The 11,222-nt window shown below is 35.7% G+C and overlaps 1 pseudogene; it reads left to right on the forward strand.

Moving 5' to 3' along the window:
- The first annotated feature begins 1,215 nt into the window (after positions 1-1,215).
- The window catches only part of LOC109490982, a 19,633-nt pseudogene continuing 9,626 nt past the window's right edge, over positions 1,216-11,222 (forward strand).

Below are 11,222 nucleotides of genomic sequence, written 5' to 3' on the forward strand. Positions count from 1 at the left end.
TAAAAATGGGGTTAAAATGAAAGACAAGATCTTAAGAGTTCTCCAAAACAACAATGAAGTTATCACACAAGACAGACAAGGTAATTTTCCTTGTAGAACTAACTAGATTGCTTGCCCACCAAAATATCCTATTTCAGTGTTACAAAAAATCTGCTGTATAAGTTTAAAATTATCTATCATCTATCTATCTATCATCTATCTATCTATCTATCTATCTATCTATCTATCTATCCCTAGATAGCTATATTTAAGGCCTAGATTATTTATATATCCATGGTTATAGTTACACATCTATAGCTCTATTTATATATATATTTTTTTCATATATATATATATATATATATGTATGTATGTATCTGTGTGTATTTATATACATCTGTGAGTGTATGGAAAAAGAGAGAGAAGAGCCACAAGTCACAAAGCCACAAGCCCCTCTGGTCATTTTCTTTCTTTTCTTCCTTTTTCCATATTCTACCATGCCAGTCTATTGAACAGTGAAATATGAAAATCTAGTAACTGATAAAATAAGTAAGAGTATTCCTTAATTACTGGTCACCTCTCTCTAGGTGAATTTTTAGACCATCCCCCATTTTTTATGCTGGGTTTAGAAATGAACTTTCAAATTTATATCACTACTTCTTTGCTTTGTTCTCTGTATAAACAGTAACTGCATCCAATCACCCTGTTTGAGATAAGTGGCCGATGGAATTCAAACAGAAATTAGGAAAAGGGAGAAGGGTTTGCATGGACAGTTCATTCATCTGGTTCAAATGATTAGCTCACTGATTTTCTGGAAAAGGTTTAAGAAGTCTTTCAATATAACTCCTATTTTTACATGGAAGGGTTATGAATTTAAGTAATTTTAAGGAACCAATAGAGAGAAAACAGAGGTGGAATTTCATATCATTACTCAAGTGCTTTTCAACAGAAACTCATTCATTCATTCTTGCTTTTGTTTTTGACAGTTATATAGAAGTCAATTTCTGATTCTGGACTTTGGCCACAGGTTAATTTATGTCTTCCCTACCCGAATACACTTAAGATGATGATGACAGAGAGCTTGTGGTTGTAGCAGAGCAGATATGGGCAACGAGAGTGCATGAAGTAGTGTGCAAGGCTCAGGTCCAGGGGGCTAGCCTCAAATCCGAAGACGGACAAAAGAGGTGGCTGTCCTCAGAGAAACATCACCAGGGCTTTAGGCTGTAAGAATTGGGAATGCCGCCAGGACACAAAGCTCTCTGTGGGGCCCACTTAATCCACTTTAAGAAACCAGATTTGCCAGCTTCTAGATTCAGGGCCAGATCTGGGAAGGTACAATGACCTTGAAGGTGGCCAAAACAATTCTGACCTGGCAGAGCAGCTATCTTCATGACAGAAGGCACCAGTTGAAAATAACAACTGCTGATGTATTGAGTCTAGTGCTGTGGAGACATTTCCTCATTTTCAAAGCCCTTTGGGCTCCTGCATCTGATCTAATGATGACGCTGCTTGTGAATTTCTGCTCCGGGATGTACCTTCCCAGACACCCATTCCTGTTTTGTCTTCAATATGCACCTCTTCATCCACTCTCCTGAGAATATGGGAAATACATGGCAGTGGAAGCTCAGTTGCAGCTTTGGGATATAAAAAAGGAGATTTTGTTTTTCCAAACAATTTATTTATCTAACAGACATTTCCTAAGTACCTTCAGTGTTCTAAGCACTGTTCTAAGTACTGAGAAACATGTGGAAATTATATAGTCCCTGCCCTCAGGCAATTTATCATTAATGAAAGGAAAACAGGAACAAACTAGCTAAAGCTCTCCTGGAGTATACTATTATAAATGCTGGCAAAGCTATGTCATAGCTATACACACAGATTTAAGGGAAAACACACAAAAAGGCCTTACTCAGGCCCAGGTATTCTTGGAGGAGGGGGAGATTTATTCATTCAACAGACACAGTGTGAGGACCTACTGTGTGCCAGGAATTATGAGAGATGCCAGGTACATAGAAACAAAGAAAGCCCCATCCTCTTTGAGCTTACAGTCTACCACCTTACTACTCAAAGTATGGTCCATGGAACAACAGTGTCAAACATCATCATCCCTCTCTCTCTCTCTTTTTCTTTTGTTTTTATAACTTTGATCATTTGAGAAGGACATCATTTTTCATACACACATTGAACATGACTCAGATATGAATGACAATGCATAATGAGATTTTTGGAGAATCCGTTCTCCTTAAATCATTATCCTTCATAATGTCCCAGTTACCACATACAATTTTTTCTTTTCTTTTTTTAAAATTTCTTTTCTGTTTATTCGCTTTGCCTATTCATTTANCGCCCTGAGGCCCCTGCACATTGCACAGCATGCAGACCTCTAGCTGAATTCACTTCCTTTCTTTTTAATTAATTTTTATTATGTTATGTTAGTCACCATACAGTACATCCTTAGTTTTTGATGTAGTGTTTCATGATTCATTACTTGCATATAACACCCAGTGCACCACGCAATACGTGCCCTCCTTAATACCCATCACCAGCCTATCCCATTCCCCCCCCCGCCCCGAAGCCTTCAGTTTGTTTCCCAGAGTCCATAGTCTCTCATGGTTCATTCCCCCTTCTCTTTAGCCCCCCTTCTTCCCTTTCTTCTCCTACCTATCTTCCTACTTCTTATGTTCCATAAATGAGTGAAACCATATAATAATTGTCTTTCTCTGCTTGACTTATTTCGCTTAGCATAATCTCCTCCAGTCCCATCCATGTTGCTGCAAATGTTGGGTAATTATTCTTTTGGATGGCTGAGTAATATTCCATTGTATATATGGACCACATCTTCTTAATCCAGTCATCTGTTGAAGGACATCTTGGCTCCTTCCACGATTTAGCTACTGTGGACAATGCTGCTATGAACACTGGGGTGCATATGGCCCTTCTCTTCATTCAATTTTTATTTGAATCTTTCATAATTTCTGATTGATTACATTCAGCTTCAATTGCAATTTGGCCTGTCATTTGCAAATCATGGGATTATCAGAGTCACAGAGTAGTTTAAAAGTTGTAGATACTAGGACCCCACAACAAAAGTTCTGAGAAATCTCTTTTTAAATGAACTACTTTTTTAAAGAGTGACCAAAGTTCACAGAAAATTTGAATAGAAGGCATTTCCCAAACGCACCCTCCCCAACATACCCATAGTGTCTAGAATTATCAATACCACCCACACCCTCACCCCCACTCAGTGGTACATTTGTTACAATGGATGGACCTATGCTGACACATCGTTATCACCCAGAGACTGTAGTTAATCTTAGATTTCACTCTCAGTGTTCTTTCTATGGGTTTGGACAAATGTATAATGACACGTACCCACCATTATAGTATCATACAGACTAGATTTACTGCCCTAAAAATTGTCTGTACTCCAATGATTCATTCCTTCTTCCTCACTAACCTATGGCAACCAGTAACCTCTTTACTGTCTTCATAGCTTTGCCTTTTTCAGAATGTCATAAAATTGGAATCAAATGGTATGTAGCTTTATCAGATTAGCTTTGTTCACTTAGTAATGTGCATTTATGTTTCCTCTATGTCTTTTCATGGCTTGATAGCTCATTACTTTTTAATGCTAAATAATATCCCATTGTCTGGATGTATCAGCTTATTTGTCCATTCACCTACTAAACAACATCTTTACTTTCAAGTCTAAGAATAATTATGAGTAAAGCTTCTATAAATATCTGTGTGCAGTTTTTTTATGTGGACATAAGTTTTCAACTCCTTTGGGTAAGTACCAAGGAGCGTGATTACAGGATCACGTTTTAAGAGGATGTTAAGTTTTGTAAGAAACTGTCAAACTATCTTCCAAGTGTCTGCACCAATTTTTACTTCTGCCAGGAATGAATGAGCATTCCTATTGCTCCCTACCCTAGCAGCATTTGGTGTTGTCAGTGTTCTGAAGTTGAGCCCTTCTAATACATGTGTAATAGTATTATATTGTTATTTTAATTCGCACTTCACAGATGTCATATGGTGTACAGCATATATACTTATTTGCCATCTATCTTCTTTTATGAGGCATCTTTTAAGGCTTTTAACCCATATTTAAATCAGGTTATTTTCTTGTTTTTGAATTTTAAGAGTTTTCTGTATCTTTTGGATAAAAGTCCTTTCTAACATATGTGTTTTGCAAACATTTTCTTCCAGTCTGTGGCTTGTTTTTTTTATTCTCTTGACAGCACCGTTTGCAGAGCAACAATTTTTATTTATATTTATTTATTTATTTTATAATAATATATTTTTTATTATATTATATTAGTCACCATACAGTACATCCCAGGTTTTTGATGTAACGTTCCATGGAGCAACAATTTTTAATTTAATGAAGTCCAGCTTATCAATTACCTTTTTCATGGATTGTGTCTTCAAGGTTGTATATAAAAAGTCATCTTCATAACCAAGATCATCTATATTTCCCCCTGTTACCTTTTAGGACTTTTAGAGTTCTGTGTTTTACACTGAGGCCTGAGATCCAATTTGTGTTAATTTTTGTAAAGTGTGTAAGGTCTGTGTCTATATTCATTTTTGTTTTTGAATGATGATTTGCAGTTGTCCTAGGACCATTTGTTGAAAAGACTCTTTGCTCAATTACAATGCCTTTACTCCTTTGTCAAAGATCGGTTGACTACATTTATGTGGGTCTATTTCTGGGCTCTCTAATCTTTTCCATTAATGTATTTATCCGTTCTTTCACCAATATTGCTTTGTCTCATTGCTGTAGCTTTATACTAAGTCTTAAAGTTGAGTAACATGAGTCCTCCAGCTTTCAATATTGTGTTGACTATTCTGGGTCTTTTTCCTGTCCATATAAACCTGAGAATCAGTTTCTCAAAAGCCCCAAAATAACTTTCTGGGATTTTGATTGGAATAGTATTGACTTATAAATCAGTTTGGGAAGAACTGAAATCTTTGACAATATTGAGTCTTCCTATCTTATCCATGAACATGGACTATCTCTCTATTTATTTAGTTCTTCTTTCATCAGTTATGTAGTTTTTCTCACATAGATTTTGTTATATTCATATCTGTATTATTTTGGGGGAGTGCTAATTTTGGATTCCACTGTGCTTCTAATTTCAGATTCCACTTGTTCATTGTGTATATAGGTAAATAGGAAAGCAGAATCTTTTCTTTTCCCTTTTCTTTTTTCCTTCCTTCCTTCCTTCCTTCCTTCCTTCCTTCCTTCCTTTCCTTTCCCTTCCCTTCCCTTCCCTTCCCTTCCCTTCCCTTCCCTTCCCTTTCCTTTTTCTTCTTTGAAACCTTCCCTGGGGAACGTGATAGTCAGCTAATTTGGGGGATCCTGCTGCTTTTCAGGGTAGAAAATGTTTTGAAGTCAAAACACACAACTTTAGCTGATATTTGCTAGTTATGGGAACTTCAGAAAATTATTTTGCCTTGAGTTTTAATTCTCTTTCCTCTAAAGTAGAGATAAAAACCATGCTAGGTTAGTGTTGATCTCATAGGAATGTGAGGATTAACTGGGGCAGTATTTTTTAAAACATTATGTGCAACACATGTTTTCCCACTGGTGCTCAGTATACAGTAGGTAATTGCTACCTCAGCAGTAACTTCTGTTATTGCTGCTTGATTCACTGTTGAAGACTGCTGAAGTTCCAGCCTCTGGTGGCAGTTAATTACACAACTTATGGTAGATAAATGTTTCTGCCCATTTCCTTACTTAATGGCAAAGAAATGTTTTGCTAATAACCTCAGGGCTGCTTCAGAAGTTCTTATATTTCATGAACCACATCACAGACTAAGGTCTAGATTCTACTTCTTGATCAATTTTTAACTAAATTCAATTTATACTTTTGTAGGTAGGGCTGGGAGGACTGGCAATAATTCACTTTCATAGAGATACATGTGGAAGAGACATCCAACTTCTTCCTCGGCCTGACACCCAGTCCTCACTAACAGTCTCCAGAAACTTTTCAGTGACACCCTCTTCACTTTGGTCACCTTGTATAAGGCTAACTAACACCTTTTCATTTAGATCTAGCTCAGACATGAATCCAAGAGAAACTTCCATGATCCTTATCTACACCCAGCCAGGTGATGTGTCCCTCTTCCAGGCTGTTGTCCTGTGGCACTTACTACTACCTATGAATTGTCTACAGATCATATGTTGATTTCTCTTTTATCCTGTGAACCCTAGGAAGGGAGAAATCACATTCCATACATTTTATATAGTCAGCACTTAGCACTGTGCCTAGAATACCATTAGTCAAAAAGTTAGTTGAGCTAAACTGCCTTACTATTTTACAGAAGGAAAAAAATGAGATTCAAAATAAAGACCTGAGCACATTAGAATAGACCTCCATGTGCTGACAATAACACTAAAATTAATCACTTGGAAACAAATCAGTTAGATTCAAATGCAATTGCCCGGCAAATGCCAAGGTTTTTCTTCTGTCCTTATGATAAATGGCATATGATGACTAAATCTTCATACTTTTAAAACAAGAAGTTATATGGGAGTTATATAGTTGTATACCCTCATCACAATTTTTTTTAAGTATAACAGTAGTGAATAATGTATTTTAGGGTCACCGTCTATTGGTGGTGTCAAAGTCATTCTGTGCAAACATTGCTATCATTCTTGTAGCAGCAGAAGATATTTCTCCTTTTTTCCCCTAACATTTTATTATGGACATATTCAAATAAACATTAAAGTTAAAACATGTATCAAAGTTAGCACTTGCGTAGCCACCATTTAGATTCTATCAAAACATTTCTTTTTCTCATATCTATCTTCTACCTACTCATCAATTCATCTTATTTATTTGATGCATTTCAAAATAAATGACATAAGTAGAATACCCCCTGAGCAAGCATATCATTAACTGAGTTCAATAATCATTTACAGTTATTTTTTCTTTCCTATTGAGGTAAAATTTACATGCAATGAAATGCATGAATCTTGAGAGTATATTAGCTGAGTTTTGGTAAATGCAAGAACCAGTGTAACCCAAACCCTGATCCAAGATATAAAACATTACTTGTGCCCCCAGAAATTCTGTTACAACCCTTCTGAGTCAATTCTTGCCATTGTCCCTAAAAGGCAAGTGATATTCTGATTTTTCTTCTACTATAGATTAATTTTGTCTATTCTAGAACTTCATGTAAATGGGATCACACAGTATGAACTTGCACCCAGCATAGTTTTTTGAGATTCATCCATGTTGCTGACTAGATAGGTAATGTGCTCCTTTTTTGCTGTCATTTTCCATTGTGTGAATACACCACAGTTGGTGATCTGTATGCTCTTATCAATAGGCAACTGGCTGTGTCCAATTTTTGACTATGATGTATGCTATGAGAAACTATTTTTGAGGACACAGGTTTTTATTCCTCTTGTGTAAATGCATAAAAATGATATTTCTGCATCACAGAAAATGTATGTTCAGATTTTTTTTTTTGAATGCCAGATCTTTTCCCAAAGTAGTGGTGCCATTTTATACTCTCACAACATAAAAGATTTTGCTTCATATCTTTGCCAGGATTTGGTGTTATCAGTTCCTGTTTTAAAATAATTTGTATATATGTTTTTTCCCTTTAATTTTGACCATTCTGGCTGCTATGTAGAGATATGTCATTGTGGGTTTAATTTGCATTTTCCTGATGTGCTTAATGATTAATACTAGGTCTTCTTTTGGGGCACCTCACTGGCTCAGTGAGTAGAGCATGTGACTCTTGATCTTGGAGTTGTGAGTTTGAACCCTATGTTGGGTGCAGAGATTACTGTAAAAAACTAAAATCTTAAAAAAAAAAAAGTACATCTTCTTTTGTTAAGTGTGTATTTAATTTTTTCCCATTTGTAATGAGTTACTTGTTTTTTTAAAAAGTTATTATTTAGTTATAGACATTCTTTATATATCTACTTATTTAAGATCAGAAGTTTATAAGTCTGATCAAATCTATTTATTTTCCTTAGTTTTATTAAAGTAATTGAGTAGTTTCCTTAGTTTCTAGTTTCTTTAGTTTCTTTCATTCTCTAAGACTTTCTAGCTCAAGTCAAAGAATAGTCTCCAATATTTTCTTTAAAAAGCTTTATAATTTTAGCTTTTACCTTTAGTTTTGTAGTCTACCTCAAATTAATTTTTGTGTATGGTATCAGGAAATTTCACATCATTAAAAAATTTTGTTTCTGCCCCATTCTCTCTTTCCTCCACATCTGTGTCTCCATGTGTATAAGACTTTTTGAATTTGTCCCACAGATTCTTAAGATTCTAGTTGTATTTTCAGGTTTTGTCTTTGTTTTTTAGATTGGGTCCTTCTTATTGAGATATATTTAAGCTCACTGACTTTTGAAATTTTGGGGGAATCATCTCCATTGTCCTTTTACCCTATCCTATTGTTCTTTAAAATTCACACATTGTGTTGTGTAGTTCTGGAATTTCTATTTGTTTTCTTTAAATTGTTACCTTTCCTGAATTTCGTATCTTTCCAGTCAGCATGACATATTTTCTTTGTGTAGTCAAACATAGTTAAAAACAGGTATGCTAGTATGCTGGTCTGCTAGTGGCAGCATCTGGGTCACCTATGGTTTCTTTCCTATTACTATCTTCTACTGGAAATTGGTCACATTTTTCCACTGCTAATTATGTTGAGTAATTTGGTTTGTATCCTAATCCTGGATAGTGTGAATGATAGATTTTGGATTTTGGTATATTCTTTCAAATAATTTTGCTTTTTTTATATAGTATTTTCATATTCAAATATTGGATTTGTCTCTCTGGTTTTTTGTTTGTTTTTTAAAGATTTTATTTATTTATTTGAGAAATCTTAAATAATGTATTTGAATGTCTCCTTGATCCATGGGTACAGAATGTGTTAGCAGGCATGAAAACAACATTCATCTTGTACATCTCCATCAGAGCTGCTGGGTGACCAGGTGCATTCACTGACAATGACAAGTAATATTTTATTTTATTTATTTATTTGAGAGAAAGTGAAAGAGAGAGAGCATGAACAGGGAGAGGTGCAGAGGGAGAAGCAGACTCCCCGCTGAGTGGGGAGCCTGACTCAGGGCTTAATCCTGGAACTCCAGAATCATGACCTGAGCCCAAGGCAGATGGCTAACCAACGGAGCCACCCAGGCACCCCTGACCAGTAATATTTTAAAAGGATTGCTTTTCCCCCGAGCAGTAGGTCTCAAACAGTGAGCTTAAAATATTTGGTACACTACATTGCAAACCAGTGTGCTGTCATCCAGGCCTTGCCATTCCATCTGTAGAACACAGGCAGAGTAGATTTAATATAATGCTTAAGGGCCCTAGGATTTTCAGAGTGGTAAATGAGCATTGGCTTCACCTTGAAATCATTAGCTGCATTATTAGCCCCTAACAAGAGAGTCAGCCTGTCCTTTGAAGCTTTGAAGCGAGGCATTGACTTCTCTCTAGCTATGGAGGTCCTAGATGGCATCTTCTTCCAATAGAAGATGTTTCATCTACATTAAAAATCTTGTTTAGTGTGACCACCTTCATGAACTATCTCAGCTGGATCTTCTGGAGAACTTGCTGCAGCTTTTACATCAGCACTCGCTGCTTCACCTTGCACTTTTCTGTTATGAAGACAGCTTTCCTTAAATTTCATGAACCAATGTCTGGTTTAAACTTTCCTCCTGCAGCTTTTTTACCTCTCACAGCCTTCACAGAATTGAAGAAAGTTAGGACCTTGCTCTGGATTAGGCTGTGGGTTAAGGAATGTTGTAGCTGTTTGATCTTCTATCCAGACCACTAACACTTTCTTCATATCTGCAATAAGGTGGTTTCATGTTCTTATCATTCATGTGTTCACTGGAGTAGTGCTTTTAATTTCTTTCAAGAACTTTTCCTTTGCAGTCACACCTTGGCTAAGTTTCTTGCAAGAAGACTAGCTTTCAGCCTATTTCTGCTTTTGACAAGCCTTCCTCACTGAGCTTAATCATTTCCACCTTTTTATTTCACTTGAACACTTAGAAGCAGTTGTAGGGGGTGCCTGGGTGTCTCAGTCACTTAAGTGTCTGACTCTTGGTTTTGGCTCAGTCAGCACAGAGTCTGCTTGTCCCTTTCCCTCTGCTCCTCTCTCTCTTTCTATCTCTCTCTCTCATAAATAAATAAATAAATAATATTTAAAAAAAGAAGCAGTTGTAGGTTATTAAATGGCTCAATTTCAATATTGTTTTGTGTGAGAGAATAGGGAGTCCTGAGGAGAGGGGGAGAGAGAGAGAGGGGAATGGCCAGTCAGTGGAGCAGTCAAAACACACGCAACATTTGTTGATTAAGCTCACCGCCTTATATAAGTATGGTTCATGGCACACCAAAACAATTACAAGAGTAACTTCAAAGCTCACTGATTACAGATCATCATAACAAATATAATAATAATGAAAAAAATCAAATATTATTAAAATTACCAAAATGTGACACAGAGATACTAAGTGAGCAAATGCTGTTGGAAAAATGGCACCAATAGACTCGTTGGACACAAGGTTACCACAAACCTCAATTTGTAGAAAATGTAATATCTACAAAGCCCAATAAAGCAAAGCACAATAAAATGAGGTATGCATGCACATGAACCTATACACGTGATAATATTACATACAAATAAGTACACACATGCACAAACAAGTCCAAGTGAAAATGGGGAAATCTGAATAAGATTAGCAGACTGTGTCCATGTCAGTATCATGGTTGTGACATTGTAGTTCTGTAGCATATGTACTACAGTTTTGCAAGACATTGTCACTGGGGTAAACTGGAAAAAGGTTAATTTGATCTCTTGGCATTATTTCTTATAACTGCATCTGAATCTACAGTTGTCTCAGTACAAATTTCAATTAAAAATTTTACCTTGTTTTTTCTTTGGGGGGAAAATAAAGATAATCCGGTACTAAAAAAAATTTGTAAATCATATCTGATTAGAGTTGTGTCCAGAATGTAAAGAACTATTACATATTAGTCAGAGTTCCCCAAAGAGACAGAAACAGAACAAAAAGGAGATATATATATGTATATATATGTATATAAACACATATATTTACATATCATATATACACATATATAATATATAATTAACATATATAATATATACTATACATATACACATGTATAATTCTGTATAATGTATATAAAATATAAAATTATATATAACGAGCCAAAAGGATGATTACGTATTATATATATTTTATATGTATA

This window comes from Ailuropoda melanoleuca, chromosome 4, assembly GCF_002007445.2.
Source record: "Ailuropoda melanoleuca isolate Jingjing chromosome 4, ASM200744v2, whole genome shotgun sequence".
NCBI classification, from domain to species: Eukaryota; Metazoa; Chordata; class Mammalia; order Carnivora; family Ursidae; genus Ailuropoda; species Ailuropoda melanoleuca.